Source organism: Amblyomma mixtum, chromosome 1 (assembly GCF_055824585.1).
Source record: "Amblyomma mixtum isolate Tamu chromosome 1, ASM5582458v1, whole genome shotgun sequence".
Lineage (NCBI taxonomy): Eukaryota > Metazoa > Arthropoda > Arachnida > Ixodida > Ixodidae > Amblyomma > Amblyomma mixtum.
In genome coordinates, this window is record NC_143012.1 from 141,682,568 (window position 1) to 141,704,248 (window position 21,681).

At 47.5% G+C, this 21,681-nt stretch overlaps 1 pseudogene; it reads left to right on the forward strand.

Annotated features, from left to right (window-relative positions):
* LOC149367771 (uncharacterized) overlaps nt 1-21,681 on the forward strand; it is a 132,192-nt pseudogene that overhangs the window by 34,716 nt on the left and 75,795 nt on the right.

Genomic DNA, 21,681 nt, shown 5'->3' on the forward strand with positions numbered 1-21,681 from the left:
CGCATGCCAATGATGTTTGTGGATTACAAGCAGATTTGCGGCAGCACTGACAAGCGGCAAGACAAAACTGCCGACGATCGCATCCCGCTTACATTGCATTAGGAAAATTACGTCAGGCAGTGCTATACTGCATTTTCTCGACTAAAAATTCATCCATTGTATCTCTGAATGTATTTTGGCAAGAAAAGTATACTTACCAAAGTCATTTCCAACACGTGGAGATGCTGACACTTCGCTTTCGTTCGAGTCAAAATCACAGCTTGCGCCAGCATCGTTTCCTTCTTGGAGAGGTTTGCTCTTTGCAATCGGTTCTAACATGTAGGGGATGACGCCAAGATACTCCGGGTAATCTTCGATGTGTTCCATCGTCGTATAAGCAAGATAACAACCTCGAACCGCCGAGCGCCGCGTTTCATGTGCAGCGGCGGCGGCCGAGCCGACCGAGCCAGCGCCATTGTTGACGTCACGAGGCGGCCAACCAATCACAGGCGGCAACGAGGCGCGCGAGCTCGCCCGAGGCTGCTGCTGCACTTCTCGCCAAAATAAAATAGGTTTGCGCTTTCCTTTGCCTAATTTCGACGACAAATTCGAATTCCGAGGGTGGAAAACTGTAAAGTGCATCTCTCCACTCAATTTTTCGGGGAAACCTTTCAGCATCCCTTTAATCTTCGCCTTTAGGAGTCGAACGCGACAGCGTGTTGTGCGCTGCCACGGAGTCCAAGGAACGCCACCACCCGTTCGGCGCGATGCGTTGCCCTTTGAACGCAACGCTTTTTGATGAAAGGAAATGGGGCTGTTATTCTCTGTCATCTCGGTGGACACCTGAGCCGCACCGTACAGGAAGGGAGGAAGTGTGAGTGAAAGAAGAAAGAGGGGCCGTAATGAAGAAAATGAAAATTGTATTTGAGGAACGGAAATTACGCATTAACTGTCTCACATATCTCAGTAGACACTAGTCGAAAATTGTATTTGAGGAAAGGAAGTTGCGCAGTACCTGTCTCACATATTTCGGTGGACACCCGTCAAAATTCGCGCACGGTGACGTCACGACAATTTGGACCAATCTGAAACGCGGAAAAATACGCCTTGCTCGTTGGTAAATTGGTTTTTGAGGAAAGGAAATGTATCTGTCTCTCATATCTCGGTGGACACCTAAACCTCGCCGTAACGGGAAGGGAGGAAGATTGGAGTGAACGAAGACACCGTATTCACCAGATGCGCTTTTGTTCATTCCAAACCATCGATTTAGTTCATGTTTTACCCAACCTCATTGTGTCTTCCAATGTTTGTGGCCGTCCGTGTTTGTGGGGCATAATGCAAGAGGTGTATTTGGCTGTCCGTTTCCTACTTGTTCGTTTTTCTCCTGAGTTCCTTTTTTTAGTGTCGAGGAAAAAGTTGTATAAGGATTTGATTAGTATGCTCTTCCCTCCGCCCATGTACCGCTCTCTGTATTTTGGTTTACCGGGGCATGACGTACTCAAAAGAGTACGTAAGATGCCAGTCTCGCCGTGTACAAAGACCTTTTTCTTTAAGTTACACACCGGTACGTTGCCCGTTAGAACATGGTTAGATAAAAAGGGCATTTTTGTGTCTACCGTTAATTGCCGCAATTGTGATGAACCAGAGACAATTGAGCATTGTTTCATCAGTTGCAAAGATACAGTACTCTTCTGGGATATCCTGCAACGCACATTTAAAAAAAAAGAATTCATCTGACTCCACATTCTGTTCGCTATCTCACTGCGCTGCCATTTGTTGATGAACCCCTGGACACGTTCTTTCTGATTGCACTGCACAGCCTCTGGAAAACCCGCATGATGGACAGACACTGTGAACCTGTTGTGTCTACAAAGGATCACTTCAGTCGAATGGTTGTTCATCTAAGAGACGTGTATGCCCAGACTGAGTACGAACCGGAGTGGCACTCACTATTAGTGATGTGCTCTGCATTGCCCCTTTTCTAGTGCATGGTCTTTTGAATATGTATTGTTTACCACTGTTTTCATAATGGCTTGTATATAGTTTATGTACATAGAACATTACATCACTGTAATAAATACCATGTTGAAGAAAAGAAAAACTGGCATGGCGGAGTGGTAACGTGCACGTCTCGCACTCCGGAGACCGGGGTTCGATTCCCAAGCTCGGCCAATTTCTTACTCGGTTTTATTTATTTATCTGCTCTGTCTAGAAAGGTTAATTAGACTAATTCGTTAAGAAAGCAATTAACTAAACCCAGTGGAACTTAATTCGAGCATCACTATACGATCCCTTTAATTGGTTGCATGGTTAGTAGCCATAGTACAATTGGCCCCGTTTAAAACTCGCGCACTGTGACGTCACGACCGTTTCGTCCAATTGGAAAGCGTGACATTTCTGTCGACAGCTCCTGCTTACAACGATGAGGCATTAAAGGCTTCTGCCTTGATAAGCTGCTCGGATATATCTTTTAGTTCGCCGCCTGTATTCAACGATATTAAGTGGGATGGTCTAGATTCGCCCGTATGGAAGCGATCATTTGCCTGTGAGTGTGAGCCTTTCATCCTCACCATCAATTATCCCGACCAAAACCTCGCCGTTGGAAGTTGCATTTAGCGACTGGTCGCTTTTGCGAGCAAAAGCGAGTCTGGAGAATTTTTTTTTTTTTTCAGATGATCGGGGTATAGACGAACTGAATTAAATGTTCACGACTTGTATGATCACTGCCACACGGCTGTCAATTCCTGAATCCTCAGGAGAGGTGCGACAGAATCATGAAGTTAGGTATACACAAGAATGTCGAGAACCGAAAAAAACAAAGAAAAGCATGGCGCATTTTCTGTAGGTGCCCAACATATGAAATTTATAGGGTTTTAAAAAGGAAAGAGCCACAGCCTGCCATAGCCGTAGGTGCTCTGAGAAACCTTCACGGCAAAACTGTATGAGCAGTTCAACCACATCGAAGAATATGTGGAGCAAACGCGTAAACTGAATGGTAGCTACTCCGCCTTCACACACACTTTTCTCACTGCCCCAGGAACACAAACAAGTATTGATGAACAAGCAGATATGCTAGCAGAACAGTTCTTGGCGGTCTCTAGTTCCTCACGCTGCACACATTCATTTTTAAAGTAGAAAAAATACCGCAAACATATTCATTTAAGATAGTTCCAACGCAATAGTTCAGTGCATGACGGCTTTTCTCGATGAGACCGAAGTCAGGTTCTGTGCATATACAGCGGGGTGATAAAGCTTTCGGGCAATTTAGGCTCTGTCTAAAATACCAACAGCGTCCAAACAGACAAATAAGAATGTCATTGCACGTCGCTGCTGTCTTCAACAGCCTAAAGGACATATAGAGTCCACAGTGAGTGGCACTTGGGTGACGGACTGCATGCGTTGTTCATAGTGCGGACGTTGGTTGGTGTACGCTGGGCATTCGAAAATAATATGAAAGACAGTCTCAACTGGGCCGCAGTTGTCACCATACATACTGTCTGCTTGCTTGAAACGGTATCGTAGACTGTTCGTAAACGCAATCTTAATACAAAAGCGATTAAAAATTGCTTCTTGATGACGCGGAAGCACCAGTGGTAGTCTTGATGTGAGCAGTGGGTCGATGCGATGTTGAAAGGGGTAATGATTACTTGGCGAGTTCCAGAGCCGATTCTTTTCATCCTGTGTCTATCGTTTGGCGAGTTTAAACGCATCTTGTTTTGTGAAGAAGATGCGCTTGTAGTTACGGTGCTGTAGACCTTTGCGCGCTGCTTCGTCTGCTCTCTCTTTGGCCAGGATGCCGCAGTGAGCTGGAATCCATTGAAAAAATTATACAGTGGCCTTTAGCAACAGCCAAGTGGTGTAGGTATCCAATGTCACGAGAAATTGGCTGGTGATTAGTTCTCTTCAGTAGGTTGCACAAGGTTTGTGGCGCTCCTTGCTAGTCCGTGAAGATTACCCAGCGTCCTGGGTTATGGCGCAGGATGTAGGAGACAGCTTCTTTTATTCCGTACAGATCTGCTATGGTGGAGGAAGTCCGACGATGTAGTCGCCATGAAAGCATTTGGCCTGATGAGGGCACATAAATATTCATGATGAGTCGCGACAAGTTGAGCCGTCAGTGAAGATGTGTGGGTGTCTTGCGAATACTGCTCAGCTAAGTAGTTCAGAGCAACTTGTAGCAGCGCAGCTTGCGGCATGCCGCTCATCGCAGTGAAACCTGGTATGAACTGTTTTATTTCAAGAGGTGAGAGTGTCCAAGGGGAAAAAGCTGGAACCAGTAGATTCCGTAGCTGACTTATCGCAGGAAGATGCAATAGCTGCACAGCTCGAACAAAGCCGCAATTGCTGGGGGTTATATGGACTCGGCACAGGAAATAAACGTTTATTCCCTAGAAGTACATGACGTAGATGGGCTAGAATCGTTACCTGTGCGACAATGACTTCCAGCGGTAAACGTTATGCTTCCGCAACTGTTCTCGAAGTGGAGGAACTGTTGGAGAGGCCAATAGAGATCCGCAGGAAGGTGTTTCGCGCTGCCTCCAGCGTACTCATATTTGTTGGTGACATTTTCTGCAAAATCGGTAAACTATAGCGCAAAAGACCGCCAACATATGCGTCATTAAGGAGAACCTAGAGCGGCAACGGCAGCCCCAACGTGTTCCTGTCATGAACTGGAAGATTTGTTATGCTGCTGCTTTATTCGCACGGAGTAAAGAAGGTTTCGGTCGATGACAATGCCGAGGAATCGTTGGGTCCGTACGTAGGGTAGCAGCTTCTCACCAAGAAGGAGCGGATATTTGGTCTTTTTTTTTTCCATGAATGCCATGGCAACACTTTTTTCCGGAGTAAGATGTAGTTATCGGGGAGCCACGTACGTGGAGATGTTTTGTAATGCTTCGACTTCGATACTTCGCAACAAGCTTCACAGCCCAAGGAGGTATTTGATGGCTTTCGTGTTTGTGTAATTTATACACGAGCAGAACAAAGTAGACTACTACTTTGTGTCAGTGGACAAATGTTTTCTGGCCAAAAAACGTTGCACCTCCTCAAATAGGCAGGTAGGCGGCGTGATCTGTGATGACCAGGAGTTCCGCCACGTTCTGCGTGCTGATGTCAGCGTGTAGCGCATGTATGTGGTTTGTGACACGACTTCGTATTTTTTAGGGTGGCCATCCTAAAGAATATCACGGTGTCTTGGGCGGCGTCTGTGCAGCATATGTTTAGAACTGACTTTTGAGGGTGTGCTGATGTCAGCGTGTAGCGCATGTATGTGGCTTGTGACACGACTTCATATTTTTTAGGGTGGCCACCCTAAAGAATATCACGGTGTCTTGGGCGGCGTCTGTGCAGCATATGTTTAGAACTGACTTTTAAGGGTGTTTAGTCAGCTGCTGTCGATGACGCTTCGGTGCGTGAGGGATTTACGAGTGAAGGAAATTGGGTGAGTTGGTACTTATTCATTATTCACAACAGCGCACGAAACGCGGGCAAAAGGGGGACCACTTGTGTGGTCGATTATCCCCCTTTTATCCGTGTTTCGTGGGCTGTTGTGAATAATGGACATATTACGCATAATCGGGCACAGTGAGATGTTTCAATGCCCCCGACTAAGGCTCGGACGAATGGACTGTTCTATGTAGAGTGCGGGCTATGGCTGAGCTCTTGCAATAAAAAAGAAAAGAAACTCTTAGGCGATCCCCGGCCGATCGTTCGAGTGAATTAGCAGCAAAACATTCATTATATCGGAGAGCGACGCACTAAAGCTCGTTATTTTCGAGGTATTACATTCCGGTTCGTTATAACCGACGTCAACGAAATAAATTCCTTACATCCTAGGTCCATGCAAGAAAGCTGGTTATATCCGAATAACACGCCAAAGTTCATTGTATGCTAGGGTGAGCACACGCAAGTCCATTATATCAGAGGCGGCTTACTGATGTTCGCTATATTCGAGGTGAACACTAAAGTTTGTTGTATCCGAGGTTAACATACGAAAGGTTGTTATATCCGAAATGGCATACTGAGGTTCGCTGTATCCGAAGTTGTGTACCAAGTTCGTATAGGTAATATACTAAGTTCGCGGCCCGGTGGGAAGATTGCCACCTGCCACTGGCTGCTGACAGATGGCGGTGTCCATTTCTGAGGTAAAGTTTTGACCCTGCTTTACTGGGCGCCTCTGTGCAGGAGAGGGATATCCCGAAGAGCGCGGCACGAGGTCGTCGACGCAACCAAGTGAGTAGACACTGCGCTGTGGACAGCTATTGCAATCTTCGTTCTTTGATGAACGAGTGCGTTCTGCTTTGCCTCCTAGGTTTTTGCAACTGCAGTGTAGGACAGATAGTAAATTATTTGCGAATACGCTAGCGCTACTGCAGTGTAGCCGTGGGTTGATCGTCATACACCCTGAAATGTGTGGTGCTTCGGTGGAGACAATATTTAGAGCAGCGGTTGCTTGGTCCTGCATATCTCAAAGTACTGTTTCACACTCTTCAAATAGGCAAACGTACAAAGTACGAATGTATTTTACTTTTTCATAGGGTCAGTTAACTACGTGGAGGGGCAAATCACAGTTCCTCTCCAACATCGTTGCCTGTTTCGCAAGTTAACTGCAACTGCCGCAAACTGTTGCCTATAAGTATTTCTATTTTTTACAGAAATCCCTTGCAGTGCACACTATCGATTTTCCGGGAGTGGTTATGCGCGCTCTCATCAGCCATGCCAGCCTCTCCACGCTAATTGTGGACGCCTCGTTTTCCGTTCAAAAATACGGCGGAACCTTCAGGCAGACTCTGGCCAAATCATGGGCTCCAGCCGAGCTAACCGTGGTGTGTCGCAATCGCTATCATCGCCGCAAGGCCAACTTAGTGTTCGAGGCGCTAATGGCAAACACAACGGTGAAAACGCTTAGCGTCGAAGGCTTCCATTTAGATGCCATGGATGCGAAGTCATTCTTCAAGCTCCTAGCCAAGAACGACACCATCGAAGATGTCAGCCTCTTGAAGATCAAGTGGACGATGAGGCGGCGCCTTGGACAACCAGTAAGTGGAAGTGGTTGCATTAGACTGCGATCATAATTTTGCTACATAACTGATATCATTTCGCCTTCCTAGAGCAGTTTAGTTTTTTTTTTGCTTAACCTGGAGGATGCGCAAGAAGTTTCAGGAAGTCAGCCCTGGACATCTTGAAAAACTACGTTTAAGATTTCCGGAGAAGGATGAGGCAACATTATTCGCAGTGCCTCTGCGCTTACAGACACAAGAGAAAAGGAAACCTGCGATCAGTTTTGAATCGGCATAATTTCGAACTTAAAATTTGGGTTCTTAACTGGAAGGGACACTAGGCCAACTTAGACGTGTTCTTATTCCGAGTAAAATTCAAAAGCTGAGTTTTTAGATACTTACTACAGTAAGATGCTTTATTCCGCGATGGTTCGAGAAAAGCTCGAACAGCGCTGTGGCAATGCGGAGCGGGTATACATGCTGCTAATGGCGTGCAGTTTGTGCCTCTTGGGGTATTCTCATCTGTGTAATCATCTCAGCTCATCTGTCTCATCAGCGACGAGCCAACATGACGTATACATAGCTAGTTGGCCTTCATTTTCGCCTTCACCCAAGTTTGTCTACTTCGCTTCGCCCACAGCTAGCTGTGCGGCCTTCCACGTTCAGCTCGGATATCAGCGCTGTTTCGACCTTCCCGCAGGGAGAGAGAATATCCGCTTGAGATTGCATGGCGAGTCTGCGAGCATCCCATGGCGCATATTTTTCGCAAACATCCGTCGTGCTCTCCTGCTCTTCGCGCCTCGTCAACGCGGCATCAATTCCACAGCTGACTCACTGCGACATTCTCAAGCCTCATACATGCATGTCCTGCGGCTGTTCTTGCGGGATACGCTCCACCGCCTTGTCCAGCGGTCCTCTTCGCCTCGTTTAAGCACCGCGCTAGCCTCTCCGTCTCCCTTGCCCCCGCGACGAGCGAGCAGCCCGAGCTTCGGCAAGCCACGGCACTGCTTTCCTCCGTCTTTCACCCCGACCTACCTGCCTAACCCCAGGGCGTGGTTATCCGTCTTTCCTCTCTGTCCTCCTTGCTACGCCAGCCAAGGTATATGTACCCTGGTAGCAAAGCTCCATAGACGCCCATTGGCCCCAAAAATGGCGGCTCATAGGCACCCCAACGTCCCCGGATGCGGGGGCAGGTGGCATACTCACGTGTGCGTGACCTTGATTGACGTCACGCAAGCGTTTTTTTTTTTTTGTGGCGCGAATTAAAAACCGGTATTTTTGTAGAATGAGCACTTTCGAGCCCCTGTCTTTTGAAGGTTGTTGCTTTTCAACGAGCGCCAACATTTGACAGTCAAATGTGCTTGAGTTCCTCTTAGTTATGTGCTTGTTTATTCCTTTAGTTATGGCCTTGTTTATTCACATCCCGCAAGCTCACCTTGAAATGAAGCCCTGAACGCTTCAAATGGATAGCGCGAATCGTGATAGAACGATGGAAAAAGGCTTCTCACTAGCCGCCCGCCGAAGAAAACGACAGAACAAAAAAAAAACTGCTGCAGCGGTGCAGTGATTTGCAAATCTTACCAAACGGTTACAGAGAAGCGACGAGCAAGGACGAAAAAGCCTTCGCAAAAGGGGAATTTTGTGACCGCCGGGGTAAATGGATGCTTTTTCCCAGACGCGCCGTTGCGGACAGCTCGCGATAAGAGATCGCTTCGTAATGTGGCCGGAAACCGAAACATGGTCTGTAAAGTCGCGCTGTCAGTGCATCACACGCCCATGAACAGAGGGTGGGACAAGAGTTTTACAAAAAATACAAAATTTGTCATAATGTTTTCATCAACCTCTTTCATCAAAAAAGTTTTAAATAAATGTTTCTGTTGATGCATTGCATCAACATAGCATCAACATATGTATAGCATAAGGCGCTTGTCCTGTGGTTTCTTCGCTGTCTTTTGTTTTTTCGCGCCCAAAAATTTTCATCAGGATGCATAGCATTTCATTTGTATAAAGAAATTAAAGCTACAGTTGTAGCTCTAATTACTTTATATTGTCACGTAGTGATGACTGCAGTTCGGCGGAGGGGAAACCGGCGAGAATGTCTTCGAAATGAAACTCTTTATTTGGGCTGACTCCCCACAGGAGGGCGTCTGCAGCATGCAGACGTTGGTGAGTGGTGACACCACGGGGTTAACCCGAGCATCCGCAGGGACATCCCCGCAGGGGGATGATAGTGAACAATGCGTCACCACGGACCCGAGCATCCGCGCTTAGCCGTGCGTGGCATCGCCGTGTCCGGGGAAAAGGGGATCCTGGTGGTTGAGCCGATGCCGAGCGTTTGGACCTTTAAGGCCCCTCGGCAGAGGCAACACACCACTTTGGCCCCAGCTTCCTGTAGACGGCACCTCCGGCCTGACCCGAGCGGGGGAAATCGGCAGTCGCCTTTTCCTATCCTCCCCTCTATCTTTCGCTTTCCTATCTCTTTCTTACAACCCTCCTGTCTCCTCCTCTTTTCTTCGTTTTTTCCTCTTTTTCCTGGCGGCGAGGGTTAACCGTGTGTGACGAACTACCCTGAGTTGAGTCATATTAGGTTATAGTTAAGGTGTACAGCTGGCGTGGGCAGGACTTGCTCGCAAGTTCCTGTCCCGTCCCCTTGTTGGGCTCCATGGTGGGTGGCTGGCACCATGACCGAAAAACTAGAATTTTTATGGCTCCCCCTCTTTCCAAACCAGTTCGCTCTCTCAAGAGAGGGCGGAACGAAGCAGAAGAGTTTTGTCAAAAAAGAAAAGTCAGTTTTCCTAAGTGCCATGCGATCCATAGTGAAGTACAAGATAAGCAACATAGAATCCTGTCCCCCTTCCTAGTGTCAAATTGTTTGACAGAAGCCTTGGGCATTGGCTACAAGGTATCTAAAATGGCCAGCGGTGACTTACTGCTCGAACTGCGTGACAACGTCCAACACTCAAAACTTGTAAACATTGTATCTGTTGGGGATATCCCTGTCTCCGTGACGTCACACCGATATCTGAACACCGTCCGAGGCGTTATATCCGAAAATGACTTTGTCCACATCACTGAAAAAGAGACGTTCGAAGGTCTGAGTGACCAAGACGTGATAGATATTCACAGAATCAAGATCCGGAAGGATAATAAGGAAATAGACACAAAAGATATGATCCTGACGTTCAACACCAGCACACTGCCCGACATAGTCGAAGTAGGATATCTGAAAGTTAACGTAAGACCATACATTCCCAACCCTCGCCGATGTTTCAACCGCCAAAGGTTCGGTCACGGCTCACAAAGTTGCCGCGGCCGGAAAACGTGCGCGAAATGCGCCTCGAATGATCATTCTGATCAATGTGACGCAGCCCCGCACTGCGCAAACTGTGAAGGAGACCATGCAGCATACTCCAGGACGTGTCCGTCCTGGAAAAAAGAAAAGGAGATAATCACCATAAAGACAAAGGAAAACATTTCATTTAAAGAAGCGAGAAGGCGTTTTGCACTCACGAACTCATTCTCCTTCACAACAAAACAAAACTTCGCCGATGTGGTGCGTGGGCGCGGCGCACCACACCAGGCTTCGGCACTCGTCCAGGTCACACGCAGTGAGCCTGTGGCGGTGCCATCCGCGCACCAAGGCAGAGCAGCTAACGCTACTCTGCCAACTCCAAGTCAGGCTGCGCAGACCCCCGGGTCGGCGGGCCTCAAGACCTCTTTCCACAGGCCGAGGTCAAACTCGAACGTGAACGTGCCTTCTGCACGGTCGTCCAGCGCCTCCGCAGAGGCGATGGACACGACCCCGGGCAGCCCCGCGCCGTCCACGTCGGACGGTTGGCGGAGCTCTCTGGATCGGTCAAAAAAAGACAGGCCCCGAGTCAGGGGCCATCAACAACTTGATCTACCTTTTCACCCTATAGAAACACAAAATTAAGATGGCTTTCATAATACAAGGGAACTGTAGAGGACTTTTAAACAATTACAGGGACATAAACGACATACTAGGAGCACACGCTCCTGTCGCCTTATGTCTACAAGAAACAAATTTAGGTCCCCAAAAATATAACTTTCTTAAGAATTACAATGTTTTTCGCCGCTATCGGGAACAGGCGAGCCGGCTGTCGGGAGGCGTAGCCATCATAGTGGAAAACGGTACTCCGGCTCGAGAGCTTAAACTAAAAACAAGACTCGAAGCTGCCGCAGCCACTCAGGTTGCCCATAAAACCATCACAGTGTGCTCACTATATATCGATCCGCACTTTAATTTAACACTACATGACTTAGAGGATCTTTTAGAGCAGCTACCAGAGCCATACCTGGTAGTTGGAGGTTTTAATGCACACTTATGTTTTTGGGGAAGCGACAAAACTGACGCTAGAGGCCATCTCGTAAAGGATTTTATTTTATGCAATGTCGTCTGTTGACTCAACTCTAATAAACCCACATACTGCTCCCCAACCTCGGGGAAAATGAGTGTTTTAGATTTGTCTTTTAGTTCACCGTCTGTATTTAACGATTTTAACTGGAGTGTTTCAGACAATCCATATCGAAGTGATCGTCTCCCTGTTGTAATAAGTCTCTCATCATCGCCAACAGTCGTTCCCACAAAACTACGGTGTTGGAAGCTACATTTAGCTGACTGGCAACTTTTTAGTGCAAAAGCCACATTAGAGAAAAGAGTTTTAGAAAATACTGACATCAATGAGATCAATGAAAACTTCACAAATTGTATCTTAGCTGCCGCACATTTAGCTATTCCTCAATCCTCTTGAATAGTAAAAGAAAATCACAAATACTGGCACACAAAAGAATGTGAAGATGCAAAAAAGAAACAAAACAAAGCCTGGGGCAATTTTCGGAGATATCCAACACATGAGAATCTCATAAACCTTAAAAAGGCAAGAGCAAAAGCACGATACATCAGACGCAACGCAGAAAGGGCATCATGGCAACTGTACATATCCTCGATAAACAGCTCAATAACATAAAAAAAATGTGGAAGCAGGTGCGGAAATTAACTGGAAATTTTACTCCTTTCACATTTCCAATGCTAACAACGCCCGGTACACAAACAACATTAGAAGAGCAGGCCAACATATTGGGTGAGCATTTTTCTACAGTTTCAAGCTCATCCAACTACACACACTCCTTTCAAAAGCACAAAACAATAGTATAAAAACAAACTTCCCTTCAGAACATGCATACATGAAGACTACAATCAGCTGATTAATATGCGGGAACTAAACGCAGTACTAACATACGGTAAAAAGACAGCACCAGGCCCAGACAATATACATTATGCCATGCTTGCTCACCTCTCTGAGACTGCCATAGAGACTCTCCTAAAATTTTTCAATAAAATATGGGTGAGTGGAGAAATCCCCCAAGCATGGAGAGAAGCAATCATAGTACCTTTTCTAAAACTTGGCAAACCACCAACTAGTCCCACCAGTTACAGGCCAATAGCACTCACCAGCTGTATAGCAAAATCATTCGAAAGCATTCTAAACATCAGACTAACCTTCATACTTCAGTCCCGGCAACATTTAGATATACACCAATGCGGGTTTAAAAAGACATGTTCCACAACCGATCACCTTGTTCGCTTTGAGAACACAGTCCGGGAAGCGTTCATCCACAAGCAGCACTGTATCGGGGTCTTCTTCGACCTGGAGAAGGCTTACGATACCACGTGGAGGTTCGGTATCCTCCGTGACCTAGCGGACCTAGGTATCCGTGGCAGGATGCTGAGCTGTTTGACCGACTTCGTAACCAACCGCACGTTCCGAGTCCGCCTAGGCGCAACCTTCTCGAACACTTTTATACAAGAAACAGGCGTACCCCAGGGGTGCATCCTCAGCACGACCTTATTCATCATCAAAATGAACTCCATAGGAAAAGTAATCCCAAAATCCATAATGTACTCAGTTTACAAAGATGACCTCGAAATAGCATGCACGTCTTCCAGCATACCTACTTGTGAGCGACAGATACAAATAAGAATAAATAAACTGGCTACCTGGGCAGATAGAAACGGATTTAGATTTTCTCCTCAGAAAACAGTAGCTGTTCTGTTCTCTTTGAGACGAGGCCTACAGGCCGACCCCACACTATATCTAAACCAGACCCCATTACCTGTCAAACAAGAGCATAAATTTCTAGGAGTAACTTTCGTTAAAAAGCTCACTTTCTTGCCACATATAAATAGCATAAAGAAAAAAGGTTCCCAGGCCCTCAGTATACTGAAACTACTATCAAGAAAACGCTGGGGGTCTGATAGGGCATGCCTGTTACATATATATCGTTCTCTGGTTCGCTCTAAGTTAGACTATGGGTCCATAGTATATGACTCAGCAAGACCATCCTACATAAAACGACTGGGTCCTATCCACAATCTTGGTTTAAGGTTGTCTTCCGGTGCTTACAGAACTTCACCAATAGCAATTCTGTATGTGGAAGCGAATGAACCTGCCATAGAAGATCGAAAAACTGCACTAACTTGTACATACATCCTCAAAATCCTTTCTCAGTTCAAACATCTCTGTTACCCAATTGTGACGAAATGCCAATCCCGAATACTCATCAACAACATTCCTCACGCGATTAAGCCTCTTGCGCTTCGAAGAAAAATGCCAAGCTCTTAACATACTAAACGAAATTAAAAATATTGCCCCAAGACACGAAGAGCTACCACCGTGGTACACTCTCCCCATAGTGTGTGACGTCACACTAACACGCCTCAGTAAAACATGTACGCCACACGACCATATAATACAAGAATATCTAGCACTACAAGAAAGATACAGAAATTACACTGCATTTTATACTGACGGGTCAATAACTCATGCTGATGTAGGAAGCGCAGTAATACAAGGAAAAAATAAAAATGCAGTACGACTGTGCTCATGTGCTACAGTTTTCACCGCTGAGTGTTATGCCATTTGTTTTGCGGTACAGAGAATAGCAAATGAAAACATCAATAACAGCATCATTTATACGGATTCACTGAGCGTCCTTGCAGCATTAAACTCCAAAAATGCCACGGAGCCACTGATAGGAAGTATCATACACAATATAGTAAAGGTCGCAACACAAAAGCATGTTATAAAATTCTGCTGGGTTCCCAGTCACGTTGGCATTAGGGACAATGAGAGAGCCGACATATGTGCTGCACAAACCGGAACCATGGAAATAAAGCATGTGAATTTGCCTCATAGGGATTACATGAAGTTAGTACATAGCAAACTAAGAGCCAAGTGGCAGGCTTCTTGGGAAAATGAAGGAAACAACATGCTGCATACCATAAAGCCCATTTTAAAAGAATGGAAATCATGCCGCCTTAAAGAGCGTTTTATCGAAGTAATTTTATGTCGGTTACACATAGGTCACACACACATCACCCATAACTTCTTGTTAACAAAAAAAGACAGGACATAGTAGTAGCGCTTAAAAAACAAGGACCACAGGGTAGAGAAAGACAGCACAGGCGCTAGTGCTGTCTTTCTCTACCCTGTCGTCCTTGTTTTTTAAGCGCTACTACTATGTCCTCTCAATCTAAACACACACTAGCCCAGCTGTCTGCCTTAAAAAAAGACAAACCTGCGTGTGAAATGTGTGGTGAGGAGCTCACAGTAAATCACATTTTAATTTCTTGTTCTCACCTCGAAGAACTTAGGGAAAAATTTTTTACGGTATTTTACAATGAACACATTCCATTTTATCCCGCATTGCTTTTAGGCGAGCAAACACTTGTCGAGTGTTCACTTGTTTGTAAGTTTCTAAAGAAAGCCAATGTTTTAAACCTATTATAAAGTAACCTCTATACACTTAACATAACATCATCTAGCCTTGTGTTTGGCGCATGATAGCCATAGTTGCTTATGTGCCATAAAACCCCATATAACTAACTTATTTGGGCTGACTTGCGCCCGCAAAGAACTGAATCACTCGGAGGCGGCGTAGCAACAAGCGCGCTCGGCGGTCGTCGAACAGAATCCCCGCCGCTGCCGGCCGTGCTCTTTTTTTAAAAGCTGATAGCGAACATTCGAGGTAAAGCTTGGAAAGTTACTAGAACATTCTGGCACAAAGTAGAATCGGCTCCGCCTCGATGCGATCAATCGAGATAAATCTAGGCGCGTCTCGCGTCACAAACGAAGCGATAAAGCGGCGTGCCGGCAGCCTTGGAGCATGAACAAATAAACACAACAAACAAACGCTGCAAAGTTGCGCAGCAATAGAAGTGTTCCCCCTCCCCCTCCCTTCAGCCTGTGGCTATGCTGCAGTCGCACTATGCTGCTTTAGGGCCAAGCCCAACGTTTTTAGATAAGGGCAGTTGGAAAAGAGCCACACAGTGCCAGGGAGCGGCGCGGAGTTATGCGATCGCCGCCTAGGAGGTCGCGCTGCAGTCTCTTTACCACTCTTCCTGAGGCCCTAGGGTTTAAAGATAACAATGGTCATGTAAATAAATCTGCAGTGGAAGTTACCAAGAAGCGATTGGAGGATTGGTGACTGAAAAGCAGAGATGTGGCATAAGGTTAGAATTGTATCGGAAACCGTAGGTAAAGAAGATGGCGAATCTTAATGAGAATTGACAACACAGTTGAACAACTGACTCACCAACGACCCTCATGCGAACTCACGGTATTGAAACATTACAGCTGCGGCGGAAAATTCAAAGACTGAAACTACTTTTCTTACTAAAAAACCATAAACTGTCTATGAATGCAGACCCCTTCCTCAAACCTAACACTACGCGCCAAACACGAAATCATCATACACAATCATTAATCCCTTACAGTGCTAGGATTAACGCCTTTAAATACTCATTTTTTCCACGCACCATTGAGGAGTGGAACAGGTGTCCGCCAGATCTCTTAACCAGAGCTGATTCTTTTGACTCTATGTTTTCTTCACTGCATTTAATTTGAGAGCCATTTATTTCTACGTTTACTTTTTGTATTTTGCATCTGAGCCTTGTATTTATTGCTGTATTTTGTGTTACAACTTGTATTTAACATTTTTCAATTTTGCTAAACCTGTTCTTTTTTTCATATATTATGTATTCGCCCCTCCTGCTTGGGCCTACTGTAGGCCTGCAGTATGTTCTAAATAAATAAAAATGAAGAAAGAAAAGCTGAGCATGGTGGCAATTGTCACCACTCCGTTTCAAAGGGGGCGCACCGATCCATCCATCCATCCATCCATCCATCCATCCATCCATCCATCCATCCATCCATCCATCCATTCATCCATCCATCCATCCATCCATCCATCCATCCATCCATCCATCCATCCATCCATCCATCCACCCACCCACCAACCGCCCATCCATCCATCCACCCACCCACCCACCCGCCCACCCATCCATCCATCCATCCATCCATCCATCCATCCATCCATCCATCCATCCGCCCACCCACTTATCCATCCATCCATCCATCCATCCATCCATCCATCCATCCATCCATCCATCCATCCATCCACCCACCCACCCACCCATCCATCCATCCATCCATCCATCCATCCATCCATCCATCCATCCATCCATCCATCCATCCATCCATCCACCCACCCACCCACCCACCCACCCACCCACCCATCCATCCATCCACCCACCCACCCACCCACCCACCCACCCACCCATCCATCCATCCATCCATCCATCCATCCATCCATCCATCCATCCATCCACCCACCCACCCATTCACCCATCCATCCATCCATCCACCCGAATTTTAGGATGGGTGAGTCGTCTGCTTCTCTGAGGAGCGCAGCGGGCGGCGGCTCGCGTACCTACAGGAACGTATTTAAGGAATACAAATGTAGTTTTCGCCTTGATCAGTTTTGTATTAGTAAAACAAGACAATTTAGTAGCATTTAGACCCATACCTTTAGCCGGGCATGTTAAAGACACGTTGGCAAACGGCTGCTAGTCTCCTTGTGCCTTCCTAGCTGTGCAAACTTTCAGAGAGCTGTTGTAGTGAGGGAATGCTGCGTTCCGTGGTGGAAGCTTAAAAGTTCGTTGTTCGGGCTTTATGAACCGCATCTGCTTGCAACCTGAGGCAATTTAGTTTCGTTATCCTTCTTAAAGTCGCTTTTGGTATCTTCTAAAAGTCAGATTTCGTATTTAACTGGGTAATTTTACGATGTAAATAGGACTTTGCACCAAGGCAGAGGCTGCGAAATTCAGTGCGTGTTTCAACTACATCCGAAATGTCAATCACTCATTCTTTTATTCCTTAACAAAGCTGTTAAAAGAAGCCAAGGGAAAATCTAATAACGAGCTTTTCTACTCCAGTCGGTGCTTCAATGTGAGCAATAAGGGGCCCGCACTTCAAGAAATTTAGTGCTGTACGTTACTGCAACTTTAGCCAAGACGAAGCGAACCTGCAAACTACTTTGACCAGCAGCATATTACCCCCGTGAAAAATTTTATCAAGCCAAACTACGAGGGGGCAAGCGGCAGGTCATGTTTCTTCGATTTCATCATGTGAGACCACGGAAGGAAGGGCTTTCAGTTTCGGCCAAGATCTACACCAAAAAGCTCAACTCCGAGCATCCTGCCCTCTAGCACCCCAGGTGTAGAGCGCACGCGAACTTTTTAATACGTAGACGAAATCCAATCTGTGAACATCAATAGCGACGCGCGGGTAGAAGGAGCCGCCCCCGGCGCTGACGATGCGAGGCGCGAGCCAGCGTCGACCAGTTATGCAGCCATGAAGGACGGAAAACTCCTTCCTCCATGTATGCAGCAAACTGACCACGTGATTAAGCGCAGCCAACGGGCATGGTACAAGAGACGCAGTACTGACACAACCCTATAGGTGGCGGTCGGGTCTCTGAGATTAAAGCGGCGATAGAACTGGGGCCGCATCCCCGGAGCAAATTCTCCAACTATCCTTACCTAATAACGTTGGCCCAGCCTTCGCCATTACTATACATCCATCTATCGGCAGCTGCTGCTAAGCCGGCTCTCTGGTCCCGACGGTGCGCTCTGCTCGGCCAGTGCCGTAGCAGACGGCGGCGCCATGGCTTCCACCCGCTCCCGTCGACAGGAGAGAGTTACGGCACGTTAAGGCAGCCTCTGGACCCCTAAGTGGCTTGTACCCACTCACTGCAGCCTTTGCTGTGAAAGGAAAATAACTGACTGAAACCACTTTTATTTTCATCAGAAAAAGGGCGCCTTCCACCCCGCCCCCGGCACGTAGGCCTGGGAAGACGGAGTCGTGCGCCCGCTGATTAGAGGCTGGCAGACAGCCCCTGGCTTGTTGCGTCCTCTTCCGCCAGATGAGTGGTGCGTCGCTGTATGCTAGGGTCAGCGCTTCGCAGCATGGTCTCCCAGGCTTCTCTACTTCCTACAGCTTGCACTACCCCTGGGGAGTGTCGGCACCACCAGATTATTTGGTCGTGGGTCCCTCTTGCCCCACAGTGTCTTAGCCGCATGTGACGTTAGGTGCGCATAGCGCCTCAAGCGGCTGACCTTGCTGAACTTAGCCAGGATGTGCCTCAGTTACGCGCCTTCACGCACGTTATTCCAAACTGAACAGCACTTGGTTTGGAGATCGCAGCATTATCAGTACGGGCTAGATGAATAAGCTTGCTCTCCTTGCCACATGTGAGTTTGCAGTATTTTCGAGGATTAGATCACTAAAGCGATGGCAAGGTGCTATGTATTTTTTTACAGTGCTAGGGGCAATAGTTCTCTTCATGCCCTTTAGTAAAATCAATCTAGGGGATACAACGGCAGCCGTGTAACGCGTTAAGTCAGCACCACCGCCACGTACGTCAAAGCGTGACTGAACTGTCCACTGACAATGGGACCCGCTTATTCGCCTTTCTTTTCTTCTAAGCCAAACCAGCCTGGACCCTTCGTTGGTTCTGAGAAAAGGAAAAACTCATAATTCCCTGAGCTTCTAGGTGGAGACCAGTGCCAGCTCCCGGCGCGATTGAGGCGTCTACTGACCTAGTGATGGGACTTTCCTTTCCTCAAAACCAACAGAGGGTTTACACTGCGAGTAAGACAACACTGGAACTTGACCATTTTCTTCATGCAAGAGGGCCCTGAAGTTCGTGAAGTGTGCCGGGAACGCGACCCAACCCAAGACCGCAAGCGAAGAAGGTTTAGTTCGCACGTGCACGCAAGAAGCCAAAACGGGCCTGTGTGACGTTTAATCGGGAAGTCGCTTGTGACAATCAGTATGGGTCGCCACTTCGTAGCTCTCGGCCGCTAACGCAAAGCATCTTTCGCTGATTAGTGCGCTGAGCCGGTGGGCTTATATCTAATAATTTTGTTTTCTGCAACAGCAGTTCGCAGGTTCCATGCCGGCTGCGAGGTAAAGAAAGAGAGAGAAATAATTTTAATGACCGTGGTATGTGGAGCAAGTAGGTCCCTGAGTCCCCGCACGACCCACTGCGCTAAACGTTCATGAGTTCATGGAGTTCCATGATGTCGGTGTTGGTCAGTGGCGATCTTCCGCCTTGCCAGATCTCCCATTCCTCCCAAGTGGTCCGGAGCTCCGGGCCTCGTGGGGGAGGGTCTGCATGGCAATCAAGGAGAATGTGATTAAGAGTAGCCTAGGGATGGGTGCACTGGGTAGAAGAGGGTTTGTATGCTCCCGGGTGGATGCGGGAGAGCAAATAGGGGAAGGGAAGAGTGGTAGTTGTCAAGTGTGTGGTGGGGTCGGGGTATAGCTGGCGTTCGAAGCGATATGCCGGGGTGAGCTCTCTGAAGGAGTGCATGCGCTCCCTGTAAGAGCCTGACCCCGACTCCGTCGCTGCCCGGTTCAGATGACCTCGGGCGTGGTCATCGGCGGTTTCGTTGCCGGGGTTCCCAGAGTGTGTAGGCAAGCAGATCAGCTCCACATGGCGAGGCGAGCTTACGGGGGGCGAGCTGAGGATGCGGAAAATGGTATCATGTACTCGCCCACGTGCAAAATTAGGAGTGCAGTTTTACTGTTCATTAGTGTATGCAAGGACAAGCGCGATTGCCGCCTCTTCCGAGGATTCCGGTGTGCATGTGGCAGGAAGGTGAAGAGTGGCGATGGGTTCGAGTTTGCGGTCAACGATTGCAATTGCGGCACCTTCGCCTGTGCAGGCTGCGTCCACCTCACGGCGTCAGCTTCCGAAGCAAAGTCTTTGTGGAGAGCCGTTGCGCGGACTAAGCGGAGAGCCGAGTGATAGGTGGCGTTGGTGTTTCGAGGGAGGGGTTTTACTTGAAGCTGTGTGTGTATGGGGCGGCGTACTGGCAATTGTGTGAGGTCGGCTGCTGGTATGTGAATTTGGAGGTTGTCAAGAATGTGACGTCCTGTGAAAGATTGAGCTATGTGAGTGTGTTGTGCCTGTCTGTGGGCCTCTATGAGTTCGTGTGTAGTGTTGTGGAGGCTAAGCTGGACAAGTTTAGTGGTTTGGGTGCTAGGGGGAAGGTGTAGGGCCACTTAGTAAGCTTTACGGAACATAGCATCAAGGGGGGCGTTTTTTTCTTGTAGGAATCGGAGGTATGGGACTGCGTATAAGCGGCTAAGTATGAACGCCTGAATTAGACGGCGCAAATCGTTCTCCTTCATGCCATAGTGTTTGCTGGAAACTCTGCGGATGAGGTGCGAGAGCGCTTCCGTCACCCGCTTTAGTTTCCTGATAGCGAAAGTGCTCCAGCCGTTGTTCTGGAGATGTGAAGGCCAAGGTCTGGAGTGTGTCAACTTCCGGGACAGGGTGTCCGTGCAGAGTAGCGTTGATGGGGCTGTTGCAAGGGTACTTGGTGAGGGGCGTATGAGAAGGAGCTCAGACTTTTCCGGAGAACAGGAAAGGTCTATGCTTTTCGCGTGTTGTGTGATGTTTCCCGAGCTTTGTAAGGTTTCCTCTATGGTGCCATCACTGCCGTGGGTGGTCCACAGAGTAATGTCGTCCGCATAGAGGTTGTGTCGAAGGTGAGGCATATTGTGAACAGCGCGCGCTATAGGAATGATTGTGGCATTTAAGTGGAAAGGGGAGAGTACAGAACCTTGCGGAGTGCCCACTCCGCTGAGGGTGCTACCGCGTTAAGTTCATGCGTTCTGTCAACACTTGCCAGTTTCCAAACGCAAGCGACAACAGAGCAGCCCTCACGTTTCCTTTTCTTCCTCATTTCCATGAAATGTGGAACCACTGGATAAGTCAACTTCTCCGGCGTCTTTAATTGGATGGACGGACGAATGGATGGACGGACGAATGGATGGACGGACGAATGGATGGACGGACGAATGGATGGACGGACGAATGGATGGATGATGGATGATTGATGGATGGATGGATAGCAGCGCCCCCTTTGAAGCGGCGGGTTGCAATTGCCCCCATGATCAGCTTTTTATGTTTGTTCAACTGTGTTGGTAGTTCTCATTAACATTCGCCATCTTCTTTCACTACGGTTTCCTACACAGCTAACCTTATGTCACATCTCTGCGTTTCTGCCACCAATACTCCAATTGCTTTTTGCTAACTTCCACTGCAGATTCATTCACATGACCATTGTTATCTTTAAACCATAGGGCCTCCGGAAGAGTGACTGTGCCTGCATCGACATCTGGATGGATACCATCACATTTGAGTATGAGGTGTTCAGTTGTTTCCATAGATCTACCACACACATCACATGTGTCATCCTCTTCGTTGAATTTTTATTTTTTTTGTAGCTGCGCGTTGGAAGACACCCTGACCTGGCTGCAAAAAGTAA